Genomic DNA, 11,212 nt, shown 5'->3' with positions numbered 1-11,212 from the left:
CAGAGAAGGTTTTGAGGGGTTTGGGACAAGTTCTTCTATTCTCCTTAATGCACCACTTGGTGTGGACGCATTATTGGAGTATCACAACATGTCCACCAAATTCGAGCAGAGTTGGAGACACTTGGCAATGTAGAGTTGCTCAAATTTGGATCTGGACAGATAGGGTTTTAGAATAATTAAGTGAATCAAATCAACTTGGATTGAGATGAAACTTGGCAAGATCATCACATATATCATATGTGGCATGCTAGAACTTTATAGGAATTTATTGAGAATATTTCATATAGAAATATTCCGAAAGCTTGAAATAGACAGGAAGGGTTTTGAAGTGTTTTCCCAATATTTTGAACATGACCATGTGTTGAAACTCCTATATATGGAATATATATGTCGAGTGAGTTTCTCTAAATTTTCTCAAATATTTCGAAAGCAATAAAAATAACTTTCCTTCATAAGGGACCATTTCTGGCCTCACAGAAAGGTATTTAAATACAATAGTAAAATATCTTTTAATTTAATAATATTGTGATTTCGAGAAGACATTTAGATAATGGGGTTCAAATAAAATATTTGGTGCAAAACAACTTCCCTAATTTTAGGACTTGTAGTACAAATCCCAACTCAGAGTTTTTTGACAACTTAAATCAAGGGAATGCTTTTTTGTCAACATAATGTTTGGTAAATAGTTTTTGGTTCTACACACGTGGCATGATCATTAGGCAAGGGTTTGGGTCAAGGAGGTGAGTTTGGAGAGTAGCAGGAACATTGGATTCAAACACAAGCAATAGGCAAGCAAGCAACCATCACATCAAGCATCACAAGCATTCACGAAAATTTTAATTGGTCCTAATTTTTGAGATAAGTTAATTCAGTGAGGAGAGTTAAAACACAGGGTGTTACAGTTGTAAAGAGATGAAGAATGACTCGACAAACAATGAAGAAAGAAAGAATTTGGGCAGCACTCGAGTTGAAGAGATAGGCAAAATTGATAAGATTAAAGAACTTCAAAAGAAGGCACAACACTCCAGTTAAATTGATCTTGACAAAATAAGATGATGGGTCTAAGAGAGGAACATCACAATGCCTCCAGAACAAAAGAATGGAAGCCGGATTAATGACAATTTCTACCACAATATAATTTAAAAAACATCCTTACAAAGAAGGATTGAACGGAGTTTTTGGAAAATCAACAACGAAAAGAATAAGCTTGTTGCGGGCTTATGATACCATCTCAAAATTATGAGGTGACAACGACCTCTAAGGAAAACAAAGATTGCGTGGGAGCCACAGTATATGGAAAATTTATTTCACCAAGAGGATACATTGAGAACTTGGGTCATTGATAAACACCGCAAATAGCAAAAATCTGTAAGAAATGATTTAGGTTAAATCTAACCCAAGATAACTCGAGGGAAGAAATAACGAGTTTAAATATCTCATTATTGGTAACTTATCTTTGACACTCCTCATGAATCAAGAATGATATAACACCATCTCAAAAGATAATGGAGAAAGAATTACATTTTCAAATGCAAGACAAAGAATACTTGAGCTCCTCCAACAAAAATCTTGAAGAACACTTCGAGAATGAACAAAATCTTTGACGAACCACCATGAAGAACATCCATATACAAAATGATTAGAATAAATGAAGGTTGAAAAGAATAATATTATGACCTTGCAAAGATTTAGATGGAACTTAATTAAGAGATATTTGAGAAAACTTGAAACTCCGGAAAACAAAAGATGAACACTTAGAATCAACAATTTGATATCATGTCTCCGGAAGAAGAAATTAATCATCTCAAGAAAGCAAGAATAAGAATTATGTTGTGCTATCCTTCATCAAGTTGAAGTGATGACGAGCAACGGGTTTGTCATATGAATTATTTCTCTTGCAACTATTAAGGAGAGATAAGATCACAAACTTGAATAAGTCTTCAACAAAATATTGGTAAAAAATTGAAGCGAATTAGGATACTTTGAGTGAATGGGAATACGTGAGAATGAGGAGATCATGATCGGTCTAGCCAAAAACTTAAACAAGGCAACCTACAAAATTGGAAAAAGAACGACGAAAACATTAGATGAACGAAGAGACATGAGAAGGAAGATCAATATTATACACATCATCAGAAGAATTGAGAGGACAAAAGAAGTTACATCAATTGAGAAGAATATGATAAGGAAAGGTGAAAGATGGGAACGAAAAATTCTTCTGAAATGATGGCCTTCAAAGGATCAAGAAATATAAATAACTCTGAAATGCTCGTGATAGACAACAAATGAATTTTTCATGAATGGAAACAATTTGGGAGGATAGCATGAAGCTTTAACCATGAATCGTCACGAGCACGGATAAAGATTTAAGAGAAACTCATCTTCGGTCTTCCAAGCTCAGAATGATAGCAAGAAGCACTACAAACAATTAATGAGACACTCGAGAATGATGAAGAAAGAACCGTTGAGCCAACAATGAAAATAATTCAAAGCGGTCTTGGAGAAGGAATATGATTTATGAGATTCATTCTTACGTCACACTTGAAAGAACTTGATATTTCCAAGAAAGATTGTAACACCGTGTGTTTGACTCTCCTGACACCATGGTTCATACACACCCTTACATAGTTCAGTACAAACTTAACCGAAGAGCAAACTACTGAAATGGTGGAACTACTCATCAGAGGCTTACAAGCTTCCTATACATTATTTATCTAGGCCTCCGGAATTCATCTCACATTACTACCATACTTCACAAGTCACGCAGGACTGTGAATGTACGGCTACTACCATACTATCCTTCCGCTCACAGCTCAGGCATCCGCATAGAACATCTCATAGAGATTACCTCCATGACCTGGAAGCTCAACCTGCGGATCAGGAAAAACTCTAGCCTGAGATCCCTGGGATCCATAAGGACACGGATGTGGCCTTGGTCCCCTGACTGGTGGTAAGAGGGGTCCCCGAAGAGGTATGACTCCTCCTATAGCTGGCCAGTCAACGTGAGCCGGAAGATGGGTCCTAACAGGGTTCAGCATCTCCATCTCTCCATACCCTGTCTAGACTACTGGTGCCAGCTGCGTCAAAGCTGTCCACAGACGGGCACGGGTAGCATAAAGCTCCATGCGGAGAGCACGAGCATCCTTGTATCTGTTCTCTAGCATCTCAACAGTGGACTGCAGAAGTGGATCCTCCATAGAAGAATCAAAATAGACTCCACTGAGGTATCCCTCTTCACCAGGCTGAGAGGCCGGAACATAGCAGAACTCTGAATTCTGCAGCAGTGCATGTCTCGCTCTCATAATAGTCAACATTGAATAGGCAGCATCCTGTACTGCCATGTCAACGGTGACCCCCAACCCATAGGACCAATGGATTGGCTTCTCCGCTCCAGGGTAGTCTGGAAATACCCTAACAGTGCAGATGTACTGGCTCTGGTTGAAGTCTCGGTACTGTTCCTCTACCGTGTACTCGGGGTACCAGCGGTAACCGCACACCGACATCACCCTGACCAGCATGGCCGTATGACCCGGTACATCAATGCACCTGGTCAGACGTACCACCTGACGAGAAGGACGGCCGGGCATCTGTAATAGAGAGTAATGCAAAAGCATTAGAGCTCCGAATGAAAAATTGGGCAGCATAACGGCTGTAAATGCTCAAAAACAAATTTTGAGACAACCCAAAATGGAATAGCGTAACCACTCAACTATCAAGTTCAACTCTCTGATCATCAAACTTACTTCCTGCTTCCTAGGAATAAAAGAAACCCAATATCTCTCGACCCGTAGTCCTATAAGCTACCGATCAGAACACGAGCCTAGGAGAAGATGAGTAACCTAGTCCTTAATTCCCGCAGAAAAGACGAGGATGACCAGAATAGAATAACTTGAGAAGAGAACAAGAGTCTTACGTTCCCTTCCACAAACAATTCCCTTATATATAACTAAAGCAATTCTAGACTCAACTTCGACCAGTTTGGCTTAGTAATCCTACAGTCAGTCAGGCTCTGATACCAACGCTGTCGGGACCCCGATCCTAAGCCATAGGAATCCAGCGTGTAACACATCGCATCCCTTTGTGGTCTCACGCACGGTTAACTCCACGGCTGCAGCCTTACCTTAGCCGGGACCGTTTGCGTCTTTTGACTCACGTATGCGATAGGTGTCGCTAGCAATCCAATGTCAAAGAACCCGGATCAACATGTCTAGTCATAAACCAAAGTGGCAGTTCCGCACAAGGACAGGCATACATGACCCAACAAAGCAGGTGTCGGTCACCAGCGAACGTAGACGAGTCGTAGCAAGCTACAAGGACTCCATTACGTCGCGTGACATTTCCCCAAAGAGGACAGACACATCAGCTAAGAAGGACACATGCCGGTCAACCAATGTGTCCGGAGCAGTAGCGGACTACCAAGGCTCGTTGGATCACAAAGGGGCATTTCCTTGTAAGGAGTGCTACTAAAGTTCACGACTAGGTATTCGAACCCCATACATATCAAGTAAGACACACGTACGCATGGCATACCGATATGTATAGATACATCGATGGCATCACAACATAACCATAAACATACAACCTTTATTTAAGAGGCTCGGAAGAGCCACACTCATAATATTACACATTAAGGGTCTCACGACCCATAATAGCAGTCATACAATACAAGCCAGCGGAAGAGTTATAAACTGTCTGGGTACAGACAGGGCAACTAGTAGGCACATGGCCTGACTATACTACAGAGCCGACGTAGGGCCAGATCGTAGCTGGGACACCAGCTACTCGTCGTCGTTGATGTCTACGAAGAACCCTCCATTAGGGTCATTAGCAACCTCTGCAACATTTGTTAAGCAAACATGAGTACGAAGGTACTCAGCAAGACTTTAGGATAACTAACTACTCATGCAAGGTATCAAAAGGTATTGTGGGGTTTCAGGCGGAAAGCCAGCATTTGACTCGTGGCTAGACAACTTGCATTTTTAAATAATTTTGACAACTTGATTTCTCGCACACGAGTCCACTAACACCACAACAATACACTATCGTGGAATCATTCCGTCTCCATACGGAAATGCCGTCCACGACACTCACGCTTATCTTGACAATTTTATGAGTAGCCATTGAAGTTATCTATGAACAACATATGTCTCCAAGTAGTCCATATCCGCGGAGCCTACCGAAATGAATGACAACATTCAATAACAATCATATGCACTCAAAATGATGCATGAGCATGGCATGAGAATGCAAGGTGATAAGTTATTATTTTCAACATGTAATAGGTTTAGAGTTGATTTGAATCACATTCGAATAGCAATTCAAACGGGTATTCTCGGATATCGGTTTTATTGATTTGACCTGATGCTCGGTTCATCTTGATGTTAACATGCATGAATTGTCATGTTATGATACTGATTTGTACTTAGGGCAGTGTGTGATCATTGCATATATAATGAAATTTGAATATTTTTGCAAATTCCATTTATAAAGTGATTAAAAGAATTGAATTATTCCTTATTTCACAATTTAGGGTTCTGTAAGTTCTTCAAACATAGTTGGAAATAGCATAATCAGAATCCTTGAATTTTTCTGATACTTTTTCATATATAAATTATTTTCATTGGAGTTACAGATTAATTTCTATGATTTTTACAACTTTTAGCAATTTCCTGAATTAGTTTTAAACTGGAAATTCTATTTATTGCATCAGGCTCACGTCAGCAGGTCAGCCGACCTGTGCAGGTCAAACCTGACAGGGGGGCCCCACTGGTCAGCCTCTCTGGGACTAATCCCGCGCTGACCAGCCCCTAATTGGGGTTTGACCAGGCGTGGGGCCCTCTGGCAGCGACTGAGGGGAGGGCGATTACGCCCTAATGGTCGGCCACGTCGACGCCCACCGGAGGGTGGTCGCCGGCGACCAGACCCGCGGCGGAGGGCTCACCGGAGGTGACCTAGACGGCGCTGCACAACACCAAAACGCACGCGGTCTGCAGCTACAGCATGCTCGCGAAGTGGCCGATCTGGCAGGACCAACTGGGGAGGCTAGGGTCGCCGGAAGAGGCGTCGGCGACGAGCCGGAGCGGCGGCCGAAGCTCGGGCGTCATCGAGGGCTTTGAATCAGAGGGATCTACGCTCGGTTCTTAGCTGCTACGACATCTACGCGTCCTCCTGGAGCTGCTGGTGCCCTCGGAAGGACGAGCTGATCATTGGAGGGCTACCGGCGACGAGCGGCAGCGGCGGTCCTCGTCGGGCTCCGGTGAAACCAGAGCTAGAGGAGGGGATCGACGGGGGAAACTTAGGGGAAACGACCGCATGCTCACGGGGAGTGCAGAGCAGAGCTTAGACGGCTCGGGGAAGGCCTGGGGGCGACGAATCGACGGGAGAGGTCCGACGGCCGAAGGTGGAAGACGACGGCGTTGCGGGAGTTGCAGGGCTCAAGGAAGCTTCGGCTTCTGCAGAGACGACCAGGGCGACGAGGCGGAGCTAATGGCGTGCTCTGGGAGGGGATCCTATGGTCAGGGGCACGGGCAGCTCGAGCTCGAGCTCGGCTCTAATGGCGGCAGCAAGGAGGGGGAGGAGATCCGGGCGAAGGAGGAGAACCGAGGCGGGGAATGGATAGGGGAGGCTCTGGGGAGCTTATCCCCGTCGTCGCCAGCGCGAGGCGGCAGCCAGGCAGGCACGCAGGTGCGTGGCCACGCCGGAGGGGGCGGCGGCCACCTCCTGCTGCCTACTGGCGCGAGGGAGGGGACGAGCGGGGAGACGGGCCGGGCCAGGCTTGGGCGACAGGTAAGCTTTTTCCCATTTTCTCTGTTTTTGTTTTTCTATTTTGCTAATTATTGTATTGCTAATTAATTCAGCTCCAAAACAAAAAGTAAAAACTATTTTAGACCTCCTGAAATATTTGTTATAATATCCCCACTCATTTCCAAGGTTTTCAACATTTTTGGAAAATTATAGTTTCTGATTTCAATTTTTTTAAATTTGAAACCAGTGGCTTTTGCATTTGTTTAAAATGCTTAAAGTGTCAAGAAAATAGTTTTCTCCAATGCTCATTTACTTTCATGATTTATCAGAAAGTTTGAACATTTCTTGAGGCCATTTTGGGTTCATTGATTTTGAACTAGTTTGAGATTTCCTTTAATTGAAATGGTGGCTAGGGTTTTGAGTTTTTCCTTTGCCACTTTGTTGTTTTTGTTGAAACTTCTTAGATGCAAATGCAAAGAAGACATGAGCACAATGCTATTTTGCTTAAGGGTTAGGGATGTGACAACTCACCCCCACTCAAAAGAATCTCGTCCCGAGATTTAGAAGTCGTCGGGAATAACGCAGGATACTCAAGTCGGAGACGATCCTCTCTTTCCCAAGTTGCCTCCTTTTCAGAATGATTTGACCACTGAACTTTAAGAAACTTGAGGTTTCGACGTTGAGTGGTATGCTCAGCTTGATCAAGAATACGCACGGGGTATTCTCGGTAAGAAAGGTTATCTTGTAGATCAAGCGTTTCGTGGTCCACTTCACGGATAGGATCCGAAAAGCAACGCCTGAGTTGCGAGACGTGGAAAACATCATGAACCTTGGAAAGATGCGGAGGAAGTTCCAACTGGTAGGCAACTTCTCCTCGTTTGGCAAGAATGCGAAAAGGACCAATGTAACGAGGAGCCAATTTGCCCTTGATACCGAATCGATGGGTACCCTTCAAAGGTGTAACCCGAAGGTAAGCCTTCTCGTCAACTTCAAAGGTCACAGCCTTATGATGACGATCATATTGGCTCTTTTGACGAGACTGGGCTGTTTTCAACTTTTCACGAATAATGTGAACCTGCTCTTCTGCATCCTGGATCCTGTCCGGGCCAAAGAGTTGCCTCTCTCCGGTTTCTGTCCAATTAAGAGGGGTTCGACATCTTCGTCCGTAGAGAACTTCAAAAGGGGCTTTGCCCAAGCTTGATTGATAACTATTGTTATAAGCGAATTCGGCGAATGGAAGGCACTTCTCCCAATTCATACCGAACGAAATAACATAAGCTCGGAGCATATCTTCTAGGATTTGATTCACTCTTTCTACTTGACCACTTGATTGAGGATGGAAAGCAGTGCTAAAAGATAAGTGAGTCCCCATGGCATTCTGAAAACTTTCCCAGAAGCAAGAAGTAAAGATACTCCCACGGTCCGAGTTAATTTCCAGGGGAACACCATGAAGAGACACTATTCGAGAGATATATAACTCTGCTAGCTGGCTAGCTGTTATACTGTCACGAACAGGAAGAAAATGAGCCACTTTGGAAAGACGGTTAATGACTACAAAGATAGCATTATTTCCTTTCTTGGTCTTGGGAAATCCGGTAATGAAATCCATGCTAACTTTATCCCATTTCCATTCAGGAATAGCTAAAGGTTGAAGGGTGCCAGCAGGCCTTTGATGTTCTGCCTTAACTCGACGACAAACGTCGCAGTTAGCAACGAACTCAGCAATTTCGCTCTTCATCCTAGTCCACCAGAACCTCTGGCGTAGGTCCTGATACATCTTAGTACTACCGGGATGAATGGTGAGAGGAGAATCATGAGCCTCCTTAAGGATTAGCTGCCTTAGATGTGGGTTCTTAGGAACCACTAAACGATTCTGGAAGAACACAACACCTTGATCATTCATGGAGAATTCTTTAGCGTTTCCGCTAAAAATATTCTCCTTGATCCGTGATATACCCTTGTCACGCTTTTGGCCAGCTATAATTTGATCCTTAAGAGTAGGCTTCGCCACTAGGGTGGAAAGGAATCCTTGAGGAACAATATGAAGATTCAACTTCCGAAAGTCCTCATGGAGATGTGGTTGACCTTGTTGTAGCATCAAATTGTTACAATAAGATTTACGACTTAGTGCATCGGCCATAACATTGGCCTTCCTCGGGTTGTAAGTTATCCCTAAGTCGTAATCCGAGATCAACTCAACCCACCGTCTTTGCCTGAGATTCAAATCCGGCTGGGTGAAGATATATTTCATACTTTGGTGATCAGTGAATATTTCGCAACGATTACCCAAAAGGTAATGTCGCCAGGTTTTTAGTGCATGGACCACAGCTGCAAGCTCAAGGTCATGTGTGGGATAATTATCCTCATGTGGTCGCAACTGTCGAGATGCGTATGCGATCACATGACGATCTTGCATGAGAATGCAACCTAATCCTTGTCGTGAGGCGTCGCAATAGATAACAAAGTCCTTAGAAAAATCTGGTGGTAGCAACACAGGTGCGGAAGTCAGGCGTCTTTTCAGTTCCTGAAAACTATGCTCACACTGTGGTGTCCACTCGAACTTTTTATCTTTCTTGAGGAGTTCAGTTAGAGGCTTTGCAACCTTGGAGAAGTTCTCGACGAAGCGGCGACAATAGCTCGCTAGACCAAGAAAACTCCTAAGTTGCTTAACCGATTCAGGTTAAGTCCAATCAAGGACAGCTTGAACTCTCTCGGGATTGACAGCAATACCCTTGCCAGAGATTACGTGGCCTAGATAGGTCACTTCTGGTAACCAGAATTCACATTTCGAAAATTTGGCATAAAGGCGATGCTCTCGGAGTTTCATCAATACCAGCCTTAGATGCTCGGCATGTTCTTGTTCATTCTTTGAGTAGATGAGAATATCATCGAGGTATACTATGACGAATTTATCCAAATACTCCATAAAGATTGAATTCATCAGCCGAGAGAAGGTGGCTGGGGCATTGGTTAAACCGAAGGACATAATGGTGTACTCATATTGGCCATAACGAGTAACAAAAGCCGTTTTTGGAATGTCCCCGTTCTTAATCTTGATTTGATGGTATCCCAACCTCAAATCCATTTTGGAGAAGACTGAGGATCCAGTGAGCTGATCGTACAGATCGTTGATCCTGGGGAGCGGATACTTGTTCTTTATGGTGACCAGGTTAACTGGTCGGTAATCTACAACCATCCGATCCGTTCCGTCTTTCTTCTTGACGAAGAGGACGGGACAAGCCCAAGGAGAAGAGCTAGGACGAATGAAACCCTTGCTCAAGGCCTCATCTAATTGCTTCGTAAGTTCGGCTAGCTCTAGGGGTGCCATCTTATAAGGTCTTCTGGCTATTGGGACAGTTCCCGGAACAAGATCTATCACAAACTCTACATCTCTGTCAGGTGGAATTCCTGGCAGTTCCTCTGGAAAAACATCCGGGAAGTCACGGACTACCGGAATGTCTTCAAGTTCCGGAAGAGGGTTGGCATTTAGGGAATAGAGTTGGCATTTGGCAACTCGAGTAGAGACATTTACTATCTCACCCGAGGGATGGGTAAGCTGGACATTTCTAGAGTGAGTATCAATCTTGGCATAGTGAGCTGACATCCAGTCCATGCCCAAGATGATATTAATATCCGAAGATTTCAGTGCTATCAATGAGGCTAGAAAAACTAGCCTGTCTACTAGAATTTCATTGTCATAGGTTATCCTAGAGGTTTGCCATTTACTACCAGGGGTTTGAACAACCAATGGAATTGGCATATCACAAAAAGACATGTTATGCAACTGTGCATAACTTTCTGAAATGAAGGAATGAGAAGACCCAGTGTCAAAGAGAACGGATGCTGGGTGATGATTAAGAAGAAGCGTACCCAGCATGACGTCGGGATCCTCTGCAGCTTCTTCTGCTGACACATAGTTCACACGGCCACGTGCAGGAGTTGGCTTCACGTAGAACGCTTTGCCCGACTTGGCTTGCCCGAAGGACTTTCCGGGTTGCTTGGCACCCACATTCTGAGGACACTCACGGGAATAATGCCCTGGTTCTCCACACTTGTAGCATATCACCTGGTTGGCACGTGGTGCAGCATTGCTAGCTGGACCACCATAAGCTTTTGCTGGAGGGTTGGACTGATTCGTCTGAGGCGCCACGTAGGATGGCCTCGGAGTGTATCTTGGCGGTAGAGAACTGTTTGGAACCCACAGCCTGCGTTTTGGAAACGCGGAACCAGAAGATGAGCCGAAGTCACGGGAGTGCTTCCTTGTGGCTTCGAAGTCAGAATGACCAGTCTCGGCACTGATCGCTTTGTTGACTAGGGCTTGAAAACTTGCACACTCATGGAGGCGCAGGTCACGACGGAGCTCAGGGCTCAGACCCTTACGGAATCTTGCTTGCTTCTTGGCGTCAGTAGACACCTCCTCTGTTGCATAGCGGGCGAGGTTACCGAACTCGCGGCTATAGGCATCCAC

This window comes from Hordeum vulgare, chromosome 6H (genome assembly GCF_904849725.1).
Source record: "Hordeum vulgare subsp. vulgare chromosome 6H, MorexV3_pseudomolecules_assembly, whole genome shotgun sequence".
Taxonomy (NCBI): Eukaryota; Viridiplantae; Streptophyta; class Magnoliopsida; order Poales; family Poaceae; genus Hordeum; species Hordeum vulgare.
This window is presented reverse-complemented; position numbering follows the sequence as displayed.